The 26,228-nt window shown below is 41.6% G+C and overlaps 1 protein-coding gene and 1 long non-coding RNA gene across 5 annotated transcripts in view; both read left to right on the top strand.

Annotated features, from left to right (window-relative positions):
• The window catches only part of LOC117947131, a 16,388-nt gene extending 10,426 nt beyond the window's left edge, over positions 1–5,962 (top strand). Inside the window, exon 3 of the long non-coding RNA XR_004657160.1 lies at positions 5,843–5,962. This is a non-coding gene — a long non-coding RNA (uncharacterized LOC117947131). The remainder of the gene's footprint in view (positions 1–5,842) is intronic.
• magi3a (membrane associated guanylate kinase, WW and PDZ domain containing 3a) overlaps positions 1–26,228 on the top strand; it is a 159,662-nt gene that overhangs the window by 44,339 nt on the left and 89,095 nt on the right. The gene's annotated exons all lie outside the window — the stretch shown is intronic.

The following is a 26,228-nucleotide window of genomic DNA, read 5'->3' as shown; positions in this document are numbered from 1 at the left end:
TGTCGCACTGTTGCTTGCTCTGGAGGAGACTACTAGAACTGTTGGGACCTTGTAAATTCTGGAGTGTGGTCTATCTGTAAAGTGTCTTGAGATAGCTCTAGTTATGAATTGATACTATAAATAAAATTGAATTGAAATTGAATTGAATGAATGAATATTTGAAAATATTTTTTTTTTTAAGAAATCCACATTTTTTAAAAAATTGGCCATTATAAATGCCTATACCAATATCGGCAGATAATATCGGCGGGCCGATATATCGGTCAGGCTCTAAAATGAGTAATTTTAAATTTGACTGAAAGAGAAAAGTATATGATTAATCGCAGATCTTTCTGAGACAATGTATGGCACCATCTGGAATTGCTCTAATGCTAATTATGGCTCTGACGCATGTTTTGAGGGGACACTGCGGCATATGCTAATTGTTGAGGTGAAGCGGGAACTCAATCAGCCCCCGTACATTACTTCTTGGAGCTGGGAAGATGTTTGTTTCTTACCCATTCAGAAAGATCAGCTCAACACAGTTTATATATTTTTTAAAACAAGACCACCCCCGCATTCCTGACTCTAGCTACATAGCAGAGTCAGATTCTTGCCTCCTTACTTCAGCACACCAACAAAGCAATGTTGTTCCTCTTTGCACATGCCACTGATAGCTTAAGCTACACAATCTCCTGGGCCGGCTCATTTCACCTCATCTGAATATTTATGAATGTTGTAGGGCGGCCGCATTCCATTATCGGGGAGATTACCTGGCATGGGGGTTCCCGATCCTTTCACCCTGCTCACGTCTGTCTAGGAGCCTTGCACGTCATCCAATTGCAGTCTGTGTTTCACTTTGCCTGGCTGCCAGTTGGTGTTGTAGAGGAAAATGAGATGCAAAAAACAGTATGGGGTATATATATAAAAAAAAATCTATGAAAGGAAGAAGATGAATGGCGTTTTCAAGGCTACAAAGCCAAAATTAAATTGAATAATTCGCTGTGGTGGAAACACCTGCTGGCACTGTGCCCTCCTTCCTGAGACAAGTATCAGTCAAACTTTCACGGCAAAAACAAAAACCCACCAATGAGAAGAGACATGGATGCATGCCAGTGCATTTACACTTGAGTCCTTACCGTGACACTCATGAGATTTATTAGCAATCTCAGCAGTCTACAGAACGGAGCAAACAAGAGTTGGTCAAGGAGCTACAGCAACTCCACCACTGCACAATGTTCACATTGTTCCCCGTCTGGTTTGAAGTGGGTGTGTTCGACTCAAATCCTCCATTCACCCTGCTGTGGGGGGGCTGACTGATAACAATCAGGTCCTGCACCAGGTTGCTTTACCTTTCTAGATAGTAAAAGGGAGGTTTCCTGAGTAGCAGGAAAGGAATGTAACTAAGTACATTTACTCAATGAACAACTTTAAGGTACTTGTACTTTCCTTGTATTTCCCTGCAACTTTCTACTTCAACTCCGCTAATTTTCAGAGAGAATTATTGTACTTTATCCACTACATTTATCTGACAGCTTCAGTTACTTTAAAAATTTACATTTTTGCAAACAAAACACATAAAGGCTATATAGCAGACGCCCCGTTGCTCCATCCCGCACTTAGCCCCGCCCAAGGCGATTGTGATTGGTTTAAAGAAATGCCAATAAACCAGAGCCATCCCAGAATGCTGTGTGGACTAGCCAGACTCTCTTCCACAGCGCTGTGAATTGACTGTAAGTCAATCACTGTGATTGATGTGATGGATTTACCTAATGATAGCAATAATTGCAGTTAAACAAAGAAACTGGATAATGTTAAAGATAAGAACAAGACAATTATTTAATAATTGTGAAAGGCCTTATTTGGTTCAGAAACACTGTTGTTGTGGGTCGTGGGTCGATAATGGAATCCTGATGATCAAAAAACTAAGTGCAGCTGGAAAACAGTCCTGTTAGTAGAAAGCAGTTCTCCCGGTTTGATATTGCTCCCGGTGCTAATATCTATAATCTCAACCCGTTTACATGGAGCTCAGTTTGGTGCTGTTGAGCAAACACGATCTTTATCTAATATTATCACAGCAATATCAGCCCAGTTGGCGCTGGTATTAAACATGTTGAAGGCATCTCCTTTTGTTGAGCCTCCTCAAATATCAGTGAAATTTTAGTGATGGAACTGAAATTAAAATATAAATGAAATGTAATGAAAGATTAGATTTTTTCCTCAGTGCTGAAAACACAGTTTAAAGGAACACGGCAATTTATTGGGACTCTGGCTTATTCACCGCAGCCATATCCTACCCGTATACAAACTGGGAACTATATTCTCAGAAGCCGAAGCGCTGCTACTTGGGCGGAGTGATTAGCGCAACACCTGAACACTGAAACTGTTTCTGTTTCATCCATGCATTACATTCAGGTCTTCAGAAGCAACAAGAGCATACAAATGTTCAACTATGTGACCTTTGCCCTCAATTTCCAATACCTCACCGTTATTAAAACGTTTTCTAATATCGCAACAACGATCACATGGATTGCCGTTCAATTCTGTACAGATATTTATGGTCCTCAGGGGATGAATCTTACTGATTTTTGGTAATCCCCTGACTTTTCCTATAGTGCCACCATAAGGTCAGAATTGTAATAAATTGTAATAAAACACTTTACACACCAAAAAAAGGAACCATAAAAAGCGAGGCAAGCGCCTGTACATCATTTTTTTTAGTGCTAAATAGTAAAGCATGCCTAGGACCCAACATAAAAAGGCCACATCTTCTCCGTCTCCCAAGTAGTCACAATTATTTGTTTGAATGTCACTAACTTATTTATTTTACATTAAGTAGAAAAAAAGGAAATAAAGTAAACCAATACATATAGGTAACTTACACAAGGCTTCAGGGTGGCTTACTACCAAAATAACAAACTGACCTAAGAAACCCAAAATGGCCAAAAGAATGACAAACGACTTACCTCCCCAACTAATTAAACAGGAGAAAACAAGATGAACCCACCTGGCGGTCCACCCTTACTATCTAAAAGAAACCGAACCAAATCTAACACAAAGGTTGAAAAAAGCAAAAGTGTGGCCAGTTGGGAGATGAGGAGGATGAGGAGGATATGAGGGTAGCCCCGGTCAGTGGTTGATCTTTACTCGTTGTCATATTTACGATGTTTTTTTTTCTTGCTTTGCACATTGTCGAATAGTTAATTTGTGGCATTCTTCACATCCCAAACAAATGTGGCTCCCTGATATTTTGTGGTGTAAAACCTCTCCCACAAAGCCACTGGTGAAAAAATTGTAAGCCTCCGGGGACGTGTAATTCTTCATGTTCCTCTGCGAGAAGATTCCTGTGTGATATAGTACATCGTACCATCGCAGTTACCTGCAATTTATTTATTTAACATGCTAAGTATTTAATGTAGCTTTAATAAATCGACAGTTTGATGACCCTGGGACAACGTTACTGATAATGCAGTGAGATTGAATCATCTCAGATTAGCTAGCGGTTAACGTTAGCTGTCTGTTACCTCTAGACTCATCAGGTAACGTCAGCAAAACAATGTCGGGACATGACACCTCTGGCCATTCCACTTGTCCAGTCCCTTATAATGTCGACCCAAAAAGGCGTCGTTTTTTAAAAATATTTGGCTTAACCCTATGTGAGCCACTCAGAGGGAAAGGATTGTTGTCCCCCATGGCGACCCCGCCCCAAGCCGCGCCCCCCCAGCCAAGACATCACACCCACCAAGCGCATGGCTGTAGACTCTTGTTCCAATGGAATACTTTGTGACAGTGTATCTTTTCTATGATACGTTCTTCATAATCTCAATTCTTTTTTTTGGGGTTGAGAACCGTTTCAACATGAACACACACATGCTTTGCTTTCCTCCTGATGCATACAGAGTTAAATGGAGCTGTTACACAACGTTTTGCTGGATCCCCCTCGGACAGCACTTTCGGAACCACTGGTAGAAACAAAGGTTGAACTTTTGTCCTTTACGCCATGAATGTTAATGCATGTTAACCTTTGCTGTAAGGCTGATTGACCTGGCCAGTAACTCAACCTCATTCTAGTTCTCTGCTATTTATGGGACCTCGAACATCCAGGAACACATAGTGGCCTCGTTATTGCATATTTAATTGCCATCTGAAATTAGACCTTCAGTGCTGAGGAGGGGGATATTGAATGATGTTTTTACAGACCACAGTGCGGTGTGCCTGTTCTTCTGAACCTCGCTTCAGATTATATGTTTAGTCAATATGGCCTAAACAGCTCTCCGTCTAAAATATCCCAAATTCCTTCCAAGGCAAACCATTGCTTAATTTACGAGTGAGCAGCTATTTCATGAAGCAGCTCAAAAAAAAGGACAACAAATCCAAACAGGCAAGATAAAAAAAAAAAAAAACTCATTCCATTTTCTTATTTTGTCAGAAAGTCGCCCCGCTGTGGCACCCAGATGAAGCGGATCAGCCGGCATAGAATAGGCGTCCATGCCCTCCCCTGTTTTGTTATTAACTGTCTACTTAGCATGCTGTAGGGTAGAGCCAGGAGGAGAATATGAGAGAGAGAGAGAACCAACTGCCAAGTGAGCCAACAGCCACTCTATCAAGGACATTGACTCCTTTGATTGAGGACACCGTCGGTCGTGTGTGTGTGTGTGTGTGTGTGTCAGAAGGCGTCAGAGCCTTCGGGTCATTCCTCTGTGTGTTTATTTTTAGTTGCTAGCCACTATAGCTGGGCAAATTCTGAGGCTTAAACCATCAGGGGGGCCCTAAGTTAGGAGAAGGAGAAGAGGAAAATGAGGCAAAGCAGCAGATCTTTGGCTTGGCTGAGCAGTGGCTTCCGCGGCATAGTGATGGGTCAGTCACTCATTAGACCCAGGGGATTTAAAACCCGCTAAAAACCTAATAGTCAAATGCACTTTTGACCCTCATTGTTGTTTAACTGTATTCCCTGCACAATTCAATCATATCTCACAATCCATAATCTTGTCTCATTCATTCAGAGTGATTTCAAAGAGCAGTATGTAAATGCAATCCGCTGCCAGTAATGTGATGACTCATGTGATGCACTCTTGAGTTGCTCCACTGATCAGATTAACACCTCAGCGGAGGCTCCGAAACAAAAGCTCGGGGAGCATCCAAAGACTCGAAAGGAGAGGGCATAAACCCACGCTGCGGACTCTTAGAGCTGTGATTTCACAGTGTTATGTCTTCTGAAGGAACCAGATTTCTCGCATTGCAGATAAAGACTTTGATTGATGTTTGGAAGAGAAGTTGGCGAGAGAAAAGGGCAAATAAAGGAAGGAAAGAGAAAAGGGGAAAAAAAAACTTTCAGTCAACAGACAGGAACAAGATAACCGCGGAATGAAAAAGCTGTGGACGTAGAGGAAGGGTAAAAGGAAGAAAGGCAGATCGGAGAGGTGCTGAAAGCCCTCGGTGCTGCCACAGTGGGCGCTGAATGACAGCATATCAGATAGCAGCCGGATCATGGCGCCCTTGGTGAACTCCTCTGCCAGGGGCTGTCAGCCATAACTGGAGAAGACACAATTGCATGTGCACATGAATGTAAGACCTATGAATATTTACACATATGCTGTATATGTGTGTATATATCAGTGCTGTCAGTTAAACACATTGTTATTATTAACGGCATTAACACAAACCCATTTTAACGGCGTCTATTTGATTATCGCGAGATTAGCGTTCTTTTTGGCCTAGCAAACTTTGTAGTTTTTTTTTTTCACATGCCGTTGCGACAACTTGTAGTGTTAGAAAAACACCACACCGGAAATAGCTAGACCGGAAACAAACTACAGGCACGACGCACACACTTGTTTGGGATCGCGAGCCGGCCAACGAGTAGGAACACACTCGCAGACTAGTCGCTTTTCAGCGGAAATCACCGTTTTGAATGGGGAAATGTCATCCACGTGAATCATGTAGATCCAAAGAGTTTATATCGGGGGGGATGCTAAAACGGCACCGGTGCCGTAACGACTGTTATCTACCAGACTGAATAGCAATGTGGATTTCAGTGCCTTATTTAGGTGCCACTTAAATGCCTTTGCTTCTCTCTGAAAACAGATGTTAGAGGGAACTAAAACACCGCCGCATGGGACACTAGTCAACAATACACTTAGCAGCAGGTAACGTTAGCCTAGCGTTAGCTAGCAACTGGAGTAAACATGGTTAAAATGCTAAAGGGTGTAAAGGATGACTGTATTTCACTAGAGAGGCTTCCAACAACAATTGTTTTTAATCAAAAAAGGTACAGATTCTCTGATTCCATCATCTTAGATGTTAATATTTTCTAGTTTCTTACTCTCGTCTGTGACAGTCAAATGAATACATTTTGTTAGATTGCTGTGGATAAACAAGACATCGTCTCGGGCTTTTTCTGACATTCTACAGACCAAACAACTAATCAATATAATTTGAGAAAATAATCAACAGGTATACTGACAATGAAAATAATTGTTAGTTGCAGCCCTAACCTCCATGGCAGCACAGGGGTGTGATGGTAATTGCTGTAATTATGTTCTAAATAAAAGCACAGTGAAGGGTTTAGCGCATTTAACATCTTTATCACAATAGCTGTCTTGAGCCATCAAGAGGAGTACTTTATTCACCGCCACTCGCATACAACATCGAAGCAAAAGCATAGATTATACATGGAAAACATTAGACTTTAATTTGCCGGTGTGTTTTAAATTTTAGGACTGACAAACTTTAAAGATAATATGGAATAATGTCATCCTTTAGGCCAAGATATTTCAGTGGAGCCTCATGTAGTCCTTTATTTCTCCTCTCTGTACCGTCATTGCTTCGCCAACATGACATAAAGACTGTGTATAAACATACACACACACACAATGGCGTGTTATCTGTACGCATTTTCTGCAATCCGCGTGTATGACGTAAACATAAACGCCACTTGGCGTGTTTTCGTCACTTGCCGTGTAAAATACGCTTAAAAGTGAGTATGCGTCTTGATAACACAAAAATAATGCCATACGTGTCACACATACACCATTTCATAAGATCAGTCTGGGTACTGCTGTGCTTACCTTCTGATGGCCGCATGCCAAAGATGAGAAGAGCAGGCTGGGAATTCAAAGGCACGTGTGCATGTAACTCTGCAGTAGATACACGTTTTCCCTTTCCTGTTCAGCGTCAAACTGCTTCTTTTTGTCGGGCTCTTTCTCTCTTTTTATTTCCTCACATTCCCTGCTCCTCCTCTCTTTCTCAGCCACAACTGCCTGATACACTATTGACAGGGCCGAGAAAACGGAATCTAATGGTGTGTATAATTCCAAAAATGGTTTCCTGTAATTTAATGGCGCCTTTGCACTAATCAGTCCTAGCTGGTTGTAATGCAGCCAGCCCAAAGTTGTACGCAATGCCTTCCATTTAATTAACCAAATGGACTGATAAATAAGAAGCCAATTGCTGTCAGTCCTGCCCTGCATCCGTTAACTCTTAAAGGTCCCAGTCTAGTCTAGTCTAGATCAACAGAAGTACATTTCCAGGATGATTGGGGTTTCGGCAAACAACTACAACCTTCGAGCTAGCAAGCTACATGCTAAAAATGGCAAGTTTTGAAGGAAATTAGAATCATGCAACAAGGCAGGCCTGCTTAGTCTTATTGGGATGTTTCACAATTGGTGGGATTGCTGTGGACAAAGTACACACTGCAATACACTGGTAAGATCCAATGATGTTTATCCATGTGTCAACTATTGTAAACGGCTCACCTTACTGTATTGTGCGAACAGTTAACTTCATTTAATACTGAGACTTTAGACCATTGGTTTAAAGAAATGTAAAGAATCCAGAGAGTTTATTTTTCCCCTTATCCCAGATTGTTTCTGTGGTTTAGCAGTAAGTAAAGTACAGCCTCTTAGAGCTGCTAGCATGGTGATGGAGTCTTAGCCATGTTATCGAGGTCACATGCAGAATAAACTGTAAACACTGAGCTGGGTGCCATTGAAGAATTACATTTTTTTTAAATAACTACTTTATTTGTGTGTTTTGACAGATTTTCAATTGAAAAAGAGGGAGTCAGACATAGGCGTCACTCCTTTTCTTTATACAGTTTCTCAGCTTTTTTATTCTGTTGTGCTTATTGGCTCTCTGTGCACACATCTCTCACCTTGCCTTTCTGTTTCTCTCTCTCTCGCTCTCTCTCTTCCCTTTCTCCCCTATCTTTTGCTTTCTACCTTTCCCTCCATCTTTTTCCCCCAGATTAAGCACATGGCCACCTCTGCTTTAGGCTTAGCTCTTGACATACAGTACATGACCTTTTAACCGTTTGTCTCTGGAGACGCTTCATCTCCAAGACTTCTCCACTTAAACAACAACCTGAAAAACACTGCTGCTGTCGCTGGGTCCAGTTGAGCTTTAATATTGCCATGCTGCACCTGGCTGACGCAGTCGGCTGGTGGTTGGATTGGAAAAACCTCCTCTGTGTGTGCCGGGATGAATGATTCCTCCCTCCTTTCAGTTAATAAACAAGAGGGAATACTCCAGCAGTGCCTGTTGCATTAACATGAACTCGTTTGTGCTATTTCTACTGTTGTATAATTAGACAAGGAAGCTCTCTATGTAGCCCACATTTTCTGTGAAGCTGAGACAAATCATTAGGGGTCCTGCAGAATGCTGCTGGCTACCGCTGCACCCTGCTCTTTGGGGGTAAAAATATATGACTGCGTCGCTGAGGGAGCATCTGGAGCCCAGACTCCGTTCTCCACTAAGAAGCCTTTTGCAAGCTTACCACAGGGCCTTGCGGCCGAGGCGGTTGCATACCCTCCTCCTCTGTGACGGATGGTCTTAGACAGGTGTTGGAAGCGCTCGGGAATTTCGGAGCAAATGTGTCCGCCCCATGCCGAGTGTTGTTCGCTGCGTGTGGATGACGTTTTGTATAGACAGTGCCTTTTGTTCGGCACAACATGAAGTACCACACACCTAAAAGGCACACTCTTGAGGTTGTCCCCAAAAGCTTAGAATCTTATTTTTTTATGTAATTTATTTTTGTTAGCATTTAATGTCAAACATTTGTACACATGTGAAATAATTCTCCCATTAATGTCGGAGCTATATGCAGTCCTTAACATTTGTATCAGATTCACACATTTTTAGAACACAATCTGCAGATACCGATTCAAAATCCTTTTTTTCTATAAGGTATTTCTCTTTAAGCGTGTCAGAGCTAAGCATTGTTCTTCCGTTCATTATCTTGCTTAAAGCCTTTAATCCTTATGTGTCAAGTCCTTAAATCTAGTGTTCAGTTATTCAGGCATGAAATCATATGGACACCATTAAAGAAATATACTATCATCTTCTATATTGCTTTCTTTAGTGATCATTTTCCACATTCTAAGAGTACATTTCACTCATTGATTCTCAGTATTATTTACGAGATGTCCTTTAGTAGGTTATGGTCAGCTATAATGGCCTGAATGCGAGTGTTACACATTTTCCACTCTATACTTTTCCATTAAAAGTCATATCTTATTGTTGTTTTTAAAGCCAGAAAACTATAACTATAACTATGAACTCAATACCTCTTCTGCAGCGCTTTATTAGCTATTCATGTGTAATCCCTCTCTGTGGTGGCTGTTGCCTGAAGTCCAAATCTATTTTGTCCCATCAACCCAGACAATGAGGTGTGATTAATGATGTGAGGTAATGCCTGGCATTCATCAGCATCTTGTTAGCATACTGTTGGTAAGTAAACACTGTGGGATGAAGGCAGCAATAGCCCAGCACTAAGGTGAATGAGGTATTCGCCAGTTGGCCTTTTCTTAAGTACTGTCATAACACACAAACAAACAGAAATACAGGCACATTATTTATACACACACTTCTTGTAGGCCCAAATGAAACCATCAAAACGACATGTACTGCATGCATTTATAGGGGTTTTAAAATGTGTAAATATTAGCTGTTACACCATGCTGTGGGATTTATAGCAGGATGCGTCTCGTCATGACTAACCCCCAATTTCCAGCGGGTGTGTAACGGCTGCGGATCGGATCCGTGTTCCACCGTCCGTCAACACCCACCAGGTCCGGATTTGTTGGCTGCGGCCATGACTGACAGCTGAAGTCTCGAGGACCCACAAGATCTCGCAAATTCACGTAGAATAGAACTACAAAAACAACAGTTTGTTTCCGTCCAGGAGAGTGGAGGTAAAACACCTCGGTGCCGTGTTTTCAAGGTGTAATTTGGAAAATTAACCGGATGTTTTGTTTTGTTTCTGTGCTCAACTTCCTGTCCCGCTCTGCCGTGTGCTAAATTTCTGCAGAGCTCTCCGGCGGCAAATAGAAGCTCTGCTTATCTGCTCTGGAGGGCTGGGGATTGCCGGAGTTGAGATGCAATCTGTGGAAGTACACACGTAGACTTTAATGGAAACCTAATAACTCCGCCGTCGTTCCAGAGCGGATCGGCAGCCGTACAAGAGCGGATCTGCAGCCGTTCCGCAACCGGTGGAAATTGGGGGCTAAACGAGGGCCGGTACATGCTGTCTGATTTACCAATGTCATTTTTTATGAATGAGAATTAGAGGCTTTGCAGGAGCTGTTTTCCAAAATTCATTTTTTGCCTTATTAAACCACACTTCAACAGTCCCGCCCGTTGGGATCTGGAAGTAAATTTTCCCTTTATTTCTCCCTCTGGAAAATTCTGTATATAAAGAGTTTTAGACCATGTCTTAATGTAATGAATAATGTATACTTCACTTTAACCAGCTACAACGTGACTCATAAGCATACAACATATCATATTAAGAGAAAGAACTTCAGAAAATCCCCCAAAAAGCCAATATCTTACCCAAGACTTTGCGAAAGAAAGACATTTATCTCAAAACAAGATTTTACCATCGATGGTTACGATTTTATGGCTTATACTCCAATTAGCAATGGAGAAATTGCATTGTATTTTTACTTCCAGAACCCGCTGTGGGCGGGACCGTTGAGCTCTATAAACAATTTCGGTCATAAAGGCACATATAATATATTGATATGATCAACCAGATTCTTTACCCCTTTTTTTGTTCATGTGGAGACTAGAGCTGGAAAGGTTAATCCTTTAATCCATTAATTGTCAACTATTAGGTGAATCACCAACTATTCATCGGTTTGAGTGCTTTTGAAGAAAGAAAAATTAAAAGTTCTCTGATACCAGATTCTTAAATGTGAATATTGGGGCGGCATCTAGCTCACCCAGTAAGAGCGTTTGCCCCATGTTGAGTCCCCCTTTCCAGTCTATCCGCTATCACTATAATCAAGGGGAAAAAAGACCCCGCTCCACTGTGACCGTAAACTTAATATCTTTGAGTTTTGGACAAAACAAGACATTTGAGGACGTCATCTTGGCTTTTGGGAAGCACTGATTGACTTTTTGACATTTTATGGCCCAAACAACTAATCGATTAAGCTAGAAAATAATCTACAGGCTAATTGACAATGACTAGAATCAGGTATTTCATTTAAAAATGCTTGACTGTTCGGACGGTCTCTACAACTGTACTGTTCATGGACCTTTTTTTGTGCACTTAAAGCATAAAAAGAAAGGACTGTTCTCTGGTACCTAAGCTCTCAGGTTACAGTGAAGTTGTCTCCTTTAGGTTGGGGACTTGTTTTCATTTCCTACTTCTTTGGAATCTGTGGAGGATTTCTGAATGTGCAGAAGCGGACCCTTCCTGCTCCACTATCTGACTGCCTTACCACTATCATTCTCGTTAAACCTTAGAGACACGGGGAGTACACACACCACCTCCTTAGGTCCTTGTTGACGTGGACAGCCAGCCTGGGAGAGAGGTCAAGGATTGGTGTAACAGTGGAATAATACAACGCAGCCAGCTCACGTTACAGCCGGGGAATCCGACAAGGTGACGGCCAGTGCTGTCAATGAAAAGGCATCCCACACAGCAACAACACATGGAAGTACTGTGTTAAATTCCATCAGAAGAATTCCTCAGTACACTGTGGCCCTATGTGTTCCTGCAGGTGTGCTGTCGTCCATGTTGTTACACGGAGATCCTAAGGGATCATCCCAGCTGGGGCACACATACATCTTAGCTGTATGCTAACTGCCTGCCTGCCCCCTGCTGTACTTTCACTGTCATAGATATATCTTTCCTTTCAGTGGAGCGAGGGTCAGCCCTTTAACTTTAGTGTAGGGCTTCTGTTTTTGGCCAGCAGTGATATCACACCAAACACAACGGTTTGTTTTTCCTTTCTATCACACCTCTCCTTATGAAAGCTGCACTTTGGTCCTTCATAGAGAACGGTGGGTGTTGTCGGCTTGATTTCTTGCTGTTTACATTGGATTGTAAAGTTAATGGCAGAAGATAAAAACTAAAGCCCGACTTATAAAGGATTTTTAAGGCTGATTTGATACAAATATTTGGTTATTTAAAAAAATGATATTCCGAAACATCTGCAATTTGTTAAAGTAAAAAAGCAAGAAACGCGTAACAAAAAAGTTTTCCCTAACATTAGTGATTTGTAGTCACTTAAATAATATGATAATAATTTGTTTTATTGTGACAACAGAACAGAGGAACACCAATATATTAAATTATGATAAATAAAATGTATAAAAATACAAACTTAAGACATGAAACTTAAAGTCATTTTGTACAAAAACACAGCAAACAAAAACAAATAATCAGAGTGTTGCCAACAGGGATGTTGTCGAGCGCCCTCTGGTGGACAAACTAGACAACGCCAAGGCTCATAACATTTTTAATATTCATTTATATGAATCATTTGTCATTAAAAACGAATATGATGAAAATATATTTAAGTATAATGTGTGTATGTATATATATATTTTTTTAATCTGCCATTATTAATATATTAATACATATATTGGCCCACTGATATTAGTTAGGCTCTAATAAAATCTTCTATCTAACCAAAGCAGCTCTCACAACCATCACAGATCCTAAACTCAAAGTAGACCGGTGGAGGTCTTGCTGTTGAGCTCCTGAATTCCCAGTTGTACGACTTGACAGTACCTTTACATGATGACTGCAAATTATGCTCTACATTCATACCTCACTGGCTGGCTGCATCTTCTCTGTGCAAGTTAAACCATTGTTTAGTTGCAAATCCTAGATTCAACACATTAGGAACCTTAGCAAAAAAAAAGTTTAGCCAACCCTTAAATCAATGTACTCTAAAGGATACAAAGTAGAGCCCGACCGATAAAGGATCTTTAAGAGTGATACAAATATTTGCTTATTTAAAAATCCAATATGACGATATATTGGCCGATATATAGAAGTATATTTTTTAAATCCAGAAACATATCAATATATATTAAAGTTCTGATAAATAAAATGTATAAAAATACAAGCTTTAAGATATAAAACTTAAGTCATTTAAACAAAAACACAATATCAACAAAATTTTAGAGTTGCCAACAAGGACGTTGTAGAGCGTCCTCTGGTGGACGAACTATGCAACACACTCACTAACAGGGACGTTGTACAGCGTCCTCTGGTGGACAAACTATGCAACACCATCAATAACAGGGACGTTGTAGAGCGTCCTCTGGTGGACAAACTATGCAACACACTCACTAAAAGGGACGTTGTAGAGCGTCCTCTGGTGGACAAACTATGCAACACACTCACTAAAAGGGACATTGTAGAGCGTCCTCTGGTGGACAAAGTATGCAACACCATCACTAACAGGGATGTTGTAGAGCGTCTTTTGGTGGACAAACTATGGAGCGCCAGCACTAACAGGGACGTTGTAGAGTGTCCTCTGGTGGACAAACTATGGAGCGCCAACATAACACGGTTGACCATCTGTTTTTTATTTTTTAAATATTCATTTATCAGAATAATTTATTTGTCAAAATAAATGATTCTGATGAATTAATATAAAAAAAAAGATCGGGAAATCAAAATAATATAACAAGAAAAGTATTTATACAGTCATTTTGCGAGTCATTTTGTAGTACCAACAATATTAATCTTATGCAGTTTTATGGATTAGGACATAGGTTTAAATATAGACTGGTTCAGTTTTTTGTTTCGTTTCATCTTTTTTTTTTTTTTTTCTTAAGAAAAACTCCTAGCTCCAAACTAACCAAGCACCTGCCAAGCCTCTCCTCTTTAGGGATTTTAGACCCAATTCTGGGATCAAACTTGTGCATAAATTCAGCAACATAGTCCAGAGGCAAAACAGACCCAAATGGCTGTGATTAGGATGACTGGACCTGCAAAATAAAGGCAAATGGAATGATCAAACATTCTGGGGGGAGTGAGTAAGGAAAAGCAGGAGGAGGACGAGAAGCAGGTCAGCCTGTATTATTCTTTTTAAGACTCCTGCGTTTTGAAGAAAAAGAAGTGGGATGGATATGTGTCATTGTGTCACTCTGGTTTCAGGGACAGGGTGTTAAAGTCATTCAGATATTCATACCTCTCATTATCTTTCCTAGCAGACGTTCTGATCGCGGGCTCATCTGTGTTTTAATGATGCTCATAGCTATGCGAGCGCTATTCTGCACTCCCTCTTATGTGAGGGGATGGCATTGAGACGAGTCACATGAATGAAATGTAATTAACTAAATAGCTTGGTAGGAGATGCCTTGTGGGTTTGTGATGAGGCACCTTCCATCCTTTTAACTCTGTTTTTTTGTTTTATTGCATCAATGGAGAATGCAGAAATGCTCAGTCACATACAAACACGCACGCCGATTTCCATATCTTCACGTCATTAAGCCCCTGCAGTTGGCGTCTCTTCTCTCCCCCCCCTCCCTCTAAACTCAGTAATGACAGCAGTGAGCGGACCGAGCTATCAAACAGCACCCTGACCATAATCGTCTTCGTCTGGCTTTGTAAACACATGCGCACAATAGCCAACAGGACAGACGGGCCGGCCTCGATAGCATGTCCATCGCATCCACTTTAAAAAGGCCGGTGCGGTATCTGCACACACAGACTCTGTTGATCTGAGACGCCTGGCTCAGATGGCCCTGGCACCCTGCAGACAGCTTGTCAATATGCTGAGTCACTGGATAGAGCTAGGTTGACAGGCCTTTGAGAGAGCGGCCCTCTCCAAGTGGAGCACCCCCAGGAGAGCGGAGGACAAAGGTGGAGAGCCACTCAATAGTTGTCATAGAGAAATGCATGGATAGCTCAGAAGAACATGGGTGGCCACTACAGAGTAGGATTATAAGGTATGACAGGTGATGAGCGTCAACATCTGGCCAATCAGTGTGTGTTTGTCTATATATCAGAAGCCACAGAGCTGTTTGTGATGACAGATCATACAAGTGTACACAGTATTAAATTCCATTTTAATAGCATTACAGTTGTCAATGGACGCTACCGTTAGCGTGCTGCCGTGGACTGCATGTGACAACAGCGTTGAGAAACATTTCAATCAATCAGTTATTAAGATGTCCTACTTTGTAGTGGTTTGTGTCTTTTTGTAGTTCTTGTGCATACCTTTGTTGTCCTTTTTCGGGGTTTTGTCTCTTTGTAATGGTTTGGAATCTCTTTGTGGTTTTGCAAGCCGTTCTCACTCTGAACTCGTCGTTTGGGCAAGGGCTGTTAGCGTCAGAAACGACACGAAAGTGTCCTTCAGCTTTTGTGTGGAAGGCACCAGGGAGAGCAGCAGCTACAATGCGTTTGAACGTGACATAGCACTAAGAGCGACTACGGTAGCAAGTAGTACGGAAGCCCGAAATTGGCATTGGGAAGTTGGTCGGGGTGGTAGATGAGTCAAACAACACAGGACTCTCACCCAGGAGACAGGGCATTGTGTCCTGGGCGGGTCACGTTTCCTAAACCCAACTGTTGTTTCTACATTTTTCTAAACCCAACTGTCCGTTATTCTTTTCCTAAACCCAACTGTCCTGTTCTTGTCCTGCGTGTTGCCCACAACCTGTTCTTTAACGTAACTGCGTCAAAAGTGGCGCCAATAGTCCCGAACCAAAACTTTTAGCGCCAATTTGAGCATTAATTTACGGTAGGGAATATTGGTCATCTGCCAGCCTGGAACCTGACCAATTATACCATATTTCACGCAATGGGAGTGAGAATGCGTTGGGTCAAGCAGTTATTTTCTTTTTGTTGGGCATATAGTCCTTTAGTTTTCCAGGCCAGCTGAAGACATGAAAAGGAACGAGAGGGGGAACGACACACAGCAAAGGGCCGCAGGCCGGAGTCGAACCCACGGCCGCAGGGTCAAGGACTAAACCCTTATACATGGGGCACGCTCCACCAGGCGAGCCACCCAAGCGCTCAGCAGGCTCTGTCCCTGGGGCCTAGGTGGTCAGGGGCTTGGAGGCTTAGTCATGCCCTAAACTTTTCTCCCACCCACAGAACCCCATTTCTCTAAAGATTTACTTAAGCCTCCAATTGGTGTGACATGTTCATGTAATCTAAAGACTGTGTGACCGATGCGTCTCAAAGTGGGTCTTATGTTTGAACAGGGAACCCATGTATTCGTGTAAGCACCTTCATCGAGGTTGTTGAGTATAAGCCGACGTCTCTTACCATACCTCATCTTTCCTCGAGAAAGCCTTCAGATCCAGTTTCCTTCGCAGTAACAACAGTTTATCGTTGGTGTGGAGCCCAGCCCACAGAGACAAACATCCCTCACACCTTGTCATTAGGAGGATCTGTAAGCATTTTCTCTTAACTCTCTCCACCGCGATCTCCTCCAAGGGGGGGGCTCGAGCTTCTAATTTTTCCTGGTGGCTCATTTGAGCTTAATCACATCTAGCAGCCACCTGGGGACGGGCAGAATTAATGAGTGTGAGGGACGGCCGGCAGATGGATGGGAGGGGGGGGCCGTGGGCCCAGCTAGGAGCGTGCAGGACATGCCTGTTGGGTAGAAAGAAACAAATCTGTCCCTCTCGACTTGTCGACTGTCTGCAGGGGGCGGGATTGTCCTGAGTTGTCCACGCCTTTGAGAGAAGTCTGCAGAAACCCTTAGGGCTCCGAATGCTGGCATCTAATATCTGTCTCACTAGAAAAAGCACGCTGCATAATGAAACATGACCTGTCTGATGCAGACGGGGGTCACCACACCCAAGGGCTGAACCAGTCACAGAGGGTAACTTGTATCGTGTATTGTCCTTGATTATGTGTGAATGTACTCTCTAGTAAAACAACAATATTTAAAGGCAAATATGTGTCAAACTATTCTAAAATAAAGTATAGGCGTCCCGGTAGTAGTAGTAGAAGACGTCCCGGTCCTATCCTACAGAGTAAAAAAAAAAATCTTTGTTTGGTACACATCCTTGCAGAAAAATCACAATTCACACATAAAAAAAACAACAAAAAACTTCATTATGAGAATAATGATACAAAAATTATCGTTCCCCTCAATATCGGGAATCACATCGCAATCGCAATAGCAGTCAAAATAATCACAATTAGATATCATCCTCATTTTCCTCATATTGTGCTGCCCTAATATAAATATTTATGGGGTAGTGAATCTGGCAGATGTGTATTTTTAATTCCATATTCCTGCATTTGTGTTTTTTAAAAGTGGGCTACCGTTTATGTGCGGCAGGAGAGAGAGACGAGTGTTGAGACAGTTGCTGTGCAGCACCTCTGCAATAACATGCTATTTTGAAATAGGAACGAGGCCAGATGTGCATCGAGGCTCTTCTCCAGTTTTTCTAAATGGCAGGAAAAGGTTTCAGTTTTCGTGAACGCAAAGGTATTCAGTTGGACTCTTTGGATTCAGTTTGATGTCATAAAAACGTTTGATTAAGCCTGGATTCACACTGAACTGCCTCTATGGTTGCCAAAGAAACGTTTGAAAACACTATGAGGGTTAAAAAAAAGAAACACAATCACTGGACTGCTCAGGAATTTGTGGAACAGCTGACGGTTTCCTCCAACAACAAAGCACTGTCCGCCTGTCCGTCTCTTTCCTTCTCTCTCTCCTGTGAAATAAAGTTGCCTTCAAGTGCGTTCAGAAATTGTCGAGATTTATAAACGTTCTGACGGAAAACCTTTTTATTGTTTTTGTATTAGACAACACAACATCACACAGATATGCCATTTCAGTGACACTGCCTTTTTTTATTACCGTAACTGTACACTCTCATCAATGTCCAGTGGTAGGCAGCCTGTCATTTTAGTGTTATTTATATCAATAGTGCTTGTTTTTTGTGGTAATTTGATTGATGCAACCTGCTGAGAGTCCTCGTCATGGTTGGTGCACACATGGCACATCTCACACTTCAAATCAATGCACGCAGATACAGAAAGCATTATGTTCTCTGAAATCTGTTGAGGCAGAGACGTGCTGTATAAACAGTCAGCCTATTCACCAAGAGGTTCACTTGTCCCACTTCTGTTTCTGTGTTTAAAGGGCTATTTCAAATACCATCTTCAGATGGCTCTGTGAATGTCTCATACATTGTTTTGCGTCCGAAATTCTATACTAACTTGCTATTTAGTAGGCTAAAACATCATGTGAGATTTTTGTATTATTGCATTATGTCCGAACCCTATCAATAGTAAGTGACTTGCACACTACTTCCTAGGGGTGTTGAAATTAATCATTGCATCGTTGCCTCGCGATGCGGACCTAGACGATTCTGCATCGATGCAGCGACAGATCCATAATCGATTATTGGCCACTGATGATGCTTGTTGATTTTGCGTTCGCTGCTTTATGTAGTTTTTTTGTCTGTTGTCTGCTATGTAGATACTCCGCTATGTTAAGGAATTGGTTTAGGTATCCCACAACGCAATGCGGTAGTAACAACATTCATAACAGACAAACTGACAGCTACCAAGGCAGCTCAGTAACGTCAAAAATGCTTCAATTTACGTTTCTCCATGTTTAAAAGCTGAGATTTTCTCACTTGCGACTCGTTACCTACCTTTTTATAGCTCAAGCATTATTTAGCAATGCCGCTAGAGCTGAGGTTGGCAGGGGTTACCATGGTTACCCATCTCCAACTAGCAAAATTTGAAAAATTACACCTTAGCGCCTCAGAAAAGATACACACTACTGTTTATGTTTAAGGTATGTCAAACGATGGTGTTGAGTATATAGCTGAGAATGCGATTTCGGGTGCTACCAAGGACTTTATCTCAAGATTTTCTAAATTCCAATGTCATTGAATATAATTGGTCACTGTGACACTTGTAATAAAAAAACACATGTTCATTAACTTTATTTGATGATTGACAATACTCTTTTTCTATTTTTTTCATGTGGATCCTCTTATTCAACATCGGTTGTGACCATATCAGGTAAGAGCAGTCTTTTTTCACCTGTTTATGAATATGTAAAATATGTCCAGTATTTACTGCATGTGGCCGTGTTTGGGCTGTCTACTTGTACAGTGAAAATGTATTCCAAATCGATTTTGTTCCCAGTCTGCAATTTTTCTTCCAGTGTTTCCTCTATGTTGATTTTGTAGTGGAGGCCCGCCTCAGTATTAGAAATAGGGCAGACGCATAATGCACCCCCCGTTGGCTTCCGCTCACGTTGCAATTCAACAACAAGTACAAATATTCTGAGTTTTTTTTGGCCCGTCCAGTTTAACTCCTCATCCTGTTGATGTAGGATGTAGGTTATTGTCAAGTCGACTATTAAACAAACAGCTCCACCAAACACCTGCCCCCGATGCTAAGATAAATCCTAAAGGAACCACTGTCTCCTCTTAACAGATCTGCAGCTACTCTTCTTATCCCACAACTAGTTGTCTTTTTTTGTGCGCTCTTGTTTTTTTACGCTTTTTACACGCACAAGCAAAACCTGTTTTTGCTCAAAAGCAGAACATTGGTGGACCTGTCACAGTCCTGAGAGGAACATTTTACAGAAATCCTCCCTGGGCCACCTCAGCCCATTGCTCAGGAGCCGGCTCGGGGGTTGTGATCCCTACGTACTTTGTGACCTGCCCACAACCAACTACATGCAGAGTTCAACAGACTACAAACCCCAGAGACCTGAGGATATCATATTGCCTGGGAATTGGGGCACAGGCGTCAAACTCAAGGCCAGTGGGCCAAATCGGGCATATCAAAATAGGTTCACAATCCATTTGGGCCAATTTTGGCCTTTTAGTTGCTTTTTTTGCGTTTATGTCGCCTTTTCAATGTTTTTTGGACACGTTTGGCTCTGTTTCCAGTTGTTGTTGGTGCTTTTTTACAGCTTTAGGTGTATTTTTGGGACGTTTTTGACGTTTACTTCAATGTTTTGTCCACTTTTCCAAAGTTTTTGTAGTTTCTTGGCAATCTTGGCAGGTTTTTTTGCCGCGTTGGTTCCTGTTTTCAATGTTTTTTGTCATTTTGTTCGAACGTTTTTGGCGCTTTTTTCAATAATGGCTAAGGACCTTTTTTTAAAACTTTTTTAGGGCTTTCTGAGGCCCAAACAGTAAGTGAGAAAGCTATATGTGAAATACAATAATACAGTCAACTTGTTTGACTTGTTTCTCTTAAATAACAGAATGGCAATAAACTAACCATCTGGCCCTTGATGTGATTTTCATTTTCCAGTCGGGCCCTTAGTGAAGTTGAGTTTGACACTCTTGAATTAGGGATATTTGCAGCTGCTCTCATTCAGCCAGCCATTAGAAGTTATTTTCCCCTTTCAATGTCTCCATTTACATTTCATCGAATGCTTATATAAATTAGTTTTGAGCCTGGAACCAAGCAACCCACCACCAAGATGAATCGTGACCATAAAACATCTGATTCTGCGTACAGAAACGATCATAGACTTCAGTGGTAGTAGCTCGCTCTAGCCGTTCGCTGGTTCACTAAACATTTCCATGGTAACGGCGAGATCCGCAAATCAGACACTGTTACGTAGAGCTGGGCGATATGCAGAAAATCTAATATCACAATGTTTTTGACCGAATACCTCCATGTCGATACCACAATGATATTGTAGTGTTGACTGTTGGTGCTTTTGCAAAATATTTACACAATGATAGTTTTGATAATAATCATCAGAAATGTGGATATAACGACTAAGTTGGTAACGGCAAACAATAACCGTAAGAACAGTCTAGTAAGATCAGAAAATCACATTAATTTACTGTAATGCAGCCTTTGAAACCAGGAAAAGACACGTATGCCATATGACAATATCCAAAATCTAAGACGACATCTAGTCTCATATCACAATATCGACATATTGCCCAGCTCTACTGTTAGGCTTAAGCTTATGGGTAGTGTAATATTTCTTTATAAGATCACAAAATAAACCTGTTTTTCTTAAAACAAGGTTGATTTTGAACCTTGGAGCTCGTGGTCAGTCTGCCTTCAATTGTGTAGACACCATGGCTGATATCCTTATGGATCCTTATCATAAAATCCTTATGGAGAAAATGAATGGGAAATGGAATTTGGGAACCACACTGTTGAGCTCTGTGTTGGCAGTGGAGCATGGCGCCAGCTTTCAAGGACAGTCAGAAGTTAACTTGGCCTCGCTGCATGCATGCATGCATGCGGGCGGCCTGATTGGCCTAAAGCGGACCAACTACAGCCTCTCCATTGTGTATTAAATGTAGCCACTCCAGCATCAATCACTCTGCCATATACGGCCAGGGAAATTAGGCCAGTTGGTCATACCGAGTCCTTGGTGATCATATGTGTGCATGGAAGGGGTTGTATTTGCTATGTGCTGTATGACAATGGCCTGTCCTTGTGGCTTCTGTGTCACCGTCAAGTCGTTGCTGATGGACAAAATAAGCAGCTTTCAGCATCACTTTGTTAGCTGTTGCCTCAAGGGAATTAAGAGTAAATCCAATTCTCTTATGGCTTTGGTATACTGCCAAAGAAGTGCTGTTCCGACATCCTGAAAGTGGCAAAAAGCCCTGTGTGCCTTGCATATTTCTTCCCAAATCTGACAGCTACAACCTGCTTTTGCAGTCGTTGGCCAGGTGGGAAAAAAGGCAGAGCTCGGAGCGCTCTGTAAATTATTTTCCTGCCAAATGTTTCTTAATATTTCCATTCTGTGTTCAATGCTGAACTGCACCAATAGGCCTTTTCCACAGGAGACATTTGGACTTGTCACAGTAGGAAAAGGACAGGTGTAAATAATACAATGGATCATTTCCATTTCAGCTCCTTCCGTATAAGGGTCTTGGTAGCGTGCTAGCTAGGTCACGCTCACGACTTACTGGGACTCTAGAATAGAATGGAGCCTTTGTTAATGTTATTAGTGCTTCGGCTAGTATGACAGCTCAACATTTTACTGCGAAGAAAGCCTGTTGCCTCCATGTTGGCAGCAATGGAGAGGTGAAAGGGTGGAAAGGGTGACAGAAACTGGGAAGCTTTGAGAACCTGCCCACTCTACATTTTTTTACCCACTCTACCTGTGATATTTTACATTCTGGAGGCTGTTTATTAGCGTCTTGTACCACTGACTTTTTTTCATAATGACCTCTTCTGCTTTAGCTCTCTCTTAAATTTCAGGAATAGGTAAGAAGGGGTGGGGGAAAAAGTCGATACATAGCATAGTGTCGCAATATTTTCCGTGGCAATATTGTATCGATACACAGGCGCCAAGTCTGGATCTTTTATTATATATGTGTTGGTCAGTTTGTCTAATTGTCAGTCCCATTTTGCAGCAATACAATTGAAGTGATATAAACGAACAGCTAAATGTATCTTTTTAGATGAAACAGATGTTGACAAAGTTTCCTTTTGGGGACATCATTTTAATTTGGGAAAACCTAGAAGCTAGAAAAAAGGTTATAAATTGCAATATTGCAGAATAAAAAATAAAAAATAAAAAAAATGTAAAAAATCGCAATAATATCATATCGTGGCAAAGGTATCGTGATGATATTGTACCGCGAGGTGTCTGGTGACTCCCACCCTTTTAGGTTAGTGCTCTAATAAAATGGGCACGTTGGGGCTCCCTTTTTTTCAATGTCTTCTACATTGTTGACACCATGTTGTGTTGTTCAGACTGAGTGTATTTGCGCCTTGGTTTCTCTGCGGATGAAGTCATGTGACTGGTTAAAGTCAAGTATGAACCTTGTTATTGTTATTAGAGGGGCTACCAGAACCCAGTTAAATCCCACACAAGAGCTGAAAATGAATTTCTAAAAGAAAATATGGAAAAAGGACACATGTGTGAGGAAATATCTATGTTTTAGTTCTGATATTCATTTGAAAAACATTGACTCCTTCAAAGACCTTAGAGTCCAGCGGGATCTTGTTTTGCCGCTCTTTTTGATCTTCATCATCATCATGGATCAAGCTGTATTTTGAAAAGGTGTGTGCACTGGGGATATAGGGAACAGAAAGCTCACCCAGGTTAACACCAAACTTATTTTCTTAACGTAGTAACCCGGTTTGAAACAGAATTAAACCCTCGCAGTCACAGCTGCAGCTGCTGCCACACACAACTCTGAGGCCGGAACGCAGCCTTGAAATGAAAAGACAACCCATTGAAACCATTCTGACACTAATCTTCCACCTACTCATGACTGTCAGTCAGCTTTGACGTCTGTCTTTTTTTACCCTCTTTTTTTCTGACTCGGACTATGTTTGTTACAAGTTTGAAGCCACTCTTTCACCCTGTACTAAATAATTAATAATCTACTCGCATACATACCTGGACACTCTAACTGCTCTTAACTGATACTTTATGCTAAAGGTCTTTTTATAGCCAAAGGTTTTATTGTTATCATTATTATTGTAATTTTTATACTGTTTTTCTCTCTGCGCTGCATTTTTTTTAACGTTTTTTGTAAGCTGCTGAAAACTGCTGGAAATTTCAATTTCCTTGCGGTGAGTCATCCCAAAAGGATCAATAAAGAGAAGTCTAAGTCTAGGCATAGTGAACATCTTGCTCTGTGTGCCCTGCATCCTGTGGTGTCTTGTTTTGAATGTATGCGGTGTTGGCAGGCTGCATTTGACACCCGGTGCTGTCATAGCAAAGACGATGCAAATCTGTGATACCTTACCTCTCGCCTCCCTACTCTCTGTTTTCTACTTTTCGTTAGTTACATTGTCATTCACTAGGAGCCCACAGCAAGCTGCATCCCATATTAGCTGGCATTCCAACATTTATTCTTGCAGAATTCAATTAATGTTCCTCTTTTTTTTCTCTTGCTCTCATTCATCCACAACCTTGGAAACGCTTTTATCATTTTTGATAACAATGCACCGATAATGTAAATCTGAGCCCATGTTCATTTCTCTGCTTGATGGTGTTGGGGGGGGGGGGGCAGGAGGGGAGGATGGGTATAAGTGCCATCGATCAAAGGCTGGTACATCACTTTGCATTGCCCTCAGACAGACGGCGTTTAGAGGGGAGAAATGACACTTCTCCATCAGTTATAAGTGTTTACAAGCTGTCTGCTGTTCTTTTTAGCTCCTTTGTGCTTCTCACTTCCCTTTAATTGCATCCCCGGCTCCTCCACTTGCTTCCTTTCCTCACGTCTTAGTCCGTCCTACCGAGGAGGCATGGAAGAGACGCAAGGAAATCCTGCGAGGAGAGAGGGACGAGACGTCCTTTCCTCTGAAGCGTCCCGTATATTCATCAGCTCTGTGGGCGGAGTACGGCTTTCTCGTGTATCCTCGCTCATAGCTTTGTAACTTTGGTCTCATCTGTAGATAATTAGAAAAAACATTTCAACAACTAGATACAAATCCAGTTACAAGCAAACTTGAACTTACATTTTCCCTGGGAACAATATGTGTTGTCCCTCTGTAAAGTCTGAGGCCCAAATCTTGAGATGAGCAGCTCTGTGAGCTTCAGAAACAACTATTTAACAATGTTGCCTTACTCCTCCCAAAATGTGTTTCCAGTTTGCGGAATGATTCCTCAAGTCTGCAAAAAATGTTTTTCTGGGTTTTTAGTTGTGGTTGGACCATCTTTATTGTTTTTATTGTCAAGACACAGCATGTTTCACTGTGTTGCTTTTGTACTACAGCAAATTAATTCAATAATTCAGGCAATTCCAAAGGCTTTAGAAGAAGAAGATGAAAAGAAGAAGGAGAAGATGAAAAACCCTGGATGGGAAAATTACATTTTTCACTCGGTTGTTACACACAGGCCCCAAATACAAATACGTGACCCATACACACTAATGGAGAGCTGTCAGAGTGAGGGGGCTGTCCATGGACAGGTTCTCCTGCTTCCAGTCCACACTCCATACTTGGTACCATACAGTACGGGGACTTGAACCGGTGACCCTCTGGTTCCCAAGTCCCTGCGGACTGAGCTACTGCCACCCCAAACCTGTTCCAGTTACAATCATTATTCTGGTTTTTGTGTGGGTCTTCTTCTTGGGCCTTTTTACTTGCCAACTTGGGAGTAGTGTCAAGACCCTATTCATTGCTTTAAACAGAAAGAAATGGGAATATGGGTCCGTGTAACATTCATCAGTTCAATTTTCTAAGCACAAACGGACATTTGGAAAAACAGAAAAATGGGTTCAAATATCAAATTTTTCATTTTTTTTCTCACTTTGACAAATAGGATTTTTAAACTGTTTTTCCAATTTTCTGTTTTAATTCAGAGGATCAGAAATTTAGAAAATTGCGTCTGGACTCCAATTATTCAAAACTGGATACCCGCCCCCACTCGAGCACAGCAGCCAAATCTAAATTTCTGAATTGCTAAACTTCTGATATTGAAAATTGGGAGAAAAGGTTAAAGATCCCATTTTTAAATTTGTCAAGGCGGAAAAAAAATGAAAAATTAGATATTTTAACCTATTATTTTTTTCGTTACACAGACCAATATGGTTTAATTTGGAGTTATGTCAATAAAAAAATGAATTAATGAGACGGTTTATTATCCACACTTTTTCTTTCCTTCCGATGTGACGCCTCTATACTCTAAGACAGAAGAGGTCAAGGGGTCAATGACCTCATTTGGCTGTGTTAGAAGTAATGATAATGAAGGGAAATAAAGCAGCTCTAGTTGTCCCTGGCAGGCCCAGTAGATGTCCTGCAGAGATAATTCCACTGGTTTACACTCGCTCACATGCAGTACAGTTTCATTATCTCTGGGTTTTCCAAGTGTATTTGATCTTATGATGGCGAGCAAAGTCAAAGCCGGCCTGAGGAGAGTCGTTGACGCAACAATGAGTGACGCCTCAATCTGAGCCTGGCCGTGTGATGAACACTGGACCGCTGGGTAACGACGTTTTTCTTCGCCGCCTCTCGCTGTCTAATTGAAAATGTATTTATTCCTTTGAATTACCGCCTGCTTTCAGTTCGCTCCCTCCCTCCCTATTAAGAAGATTGGCTGTGAGCGTTTAACTCCGTCTGTCCA

Source organism: Etheostoma cragini, chromosome 7, assembly GCF_013103735.1.
Source record: "Etheostoma cragini isolate CJK2018 chromosome 7, CSU_Ecrag_1.0, whole genome shotgun sequence".
Taxonomy (NCBI): domain Eukaryota; kingdom Metazoa; phylum Chordata; class Actinopteri; order Perciformes; family Percidae; genus Etheostoma; species Etheostoma cragini.
The sequence above is the reverse complement of the archived record's forward strand: the minus strand, read 5'-3'. Positions and strand labels throughout refer to the sequence as shown.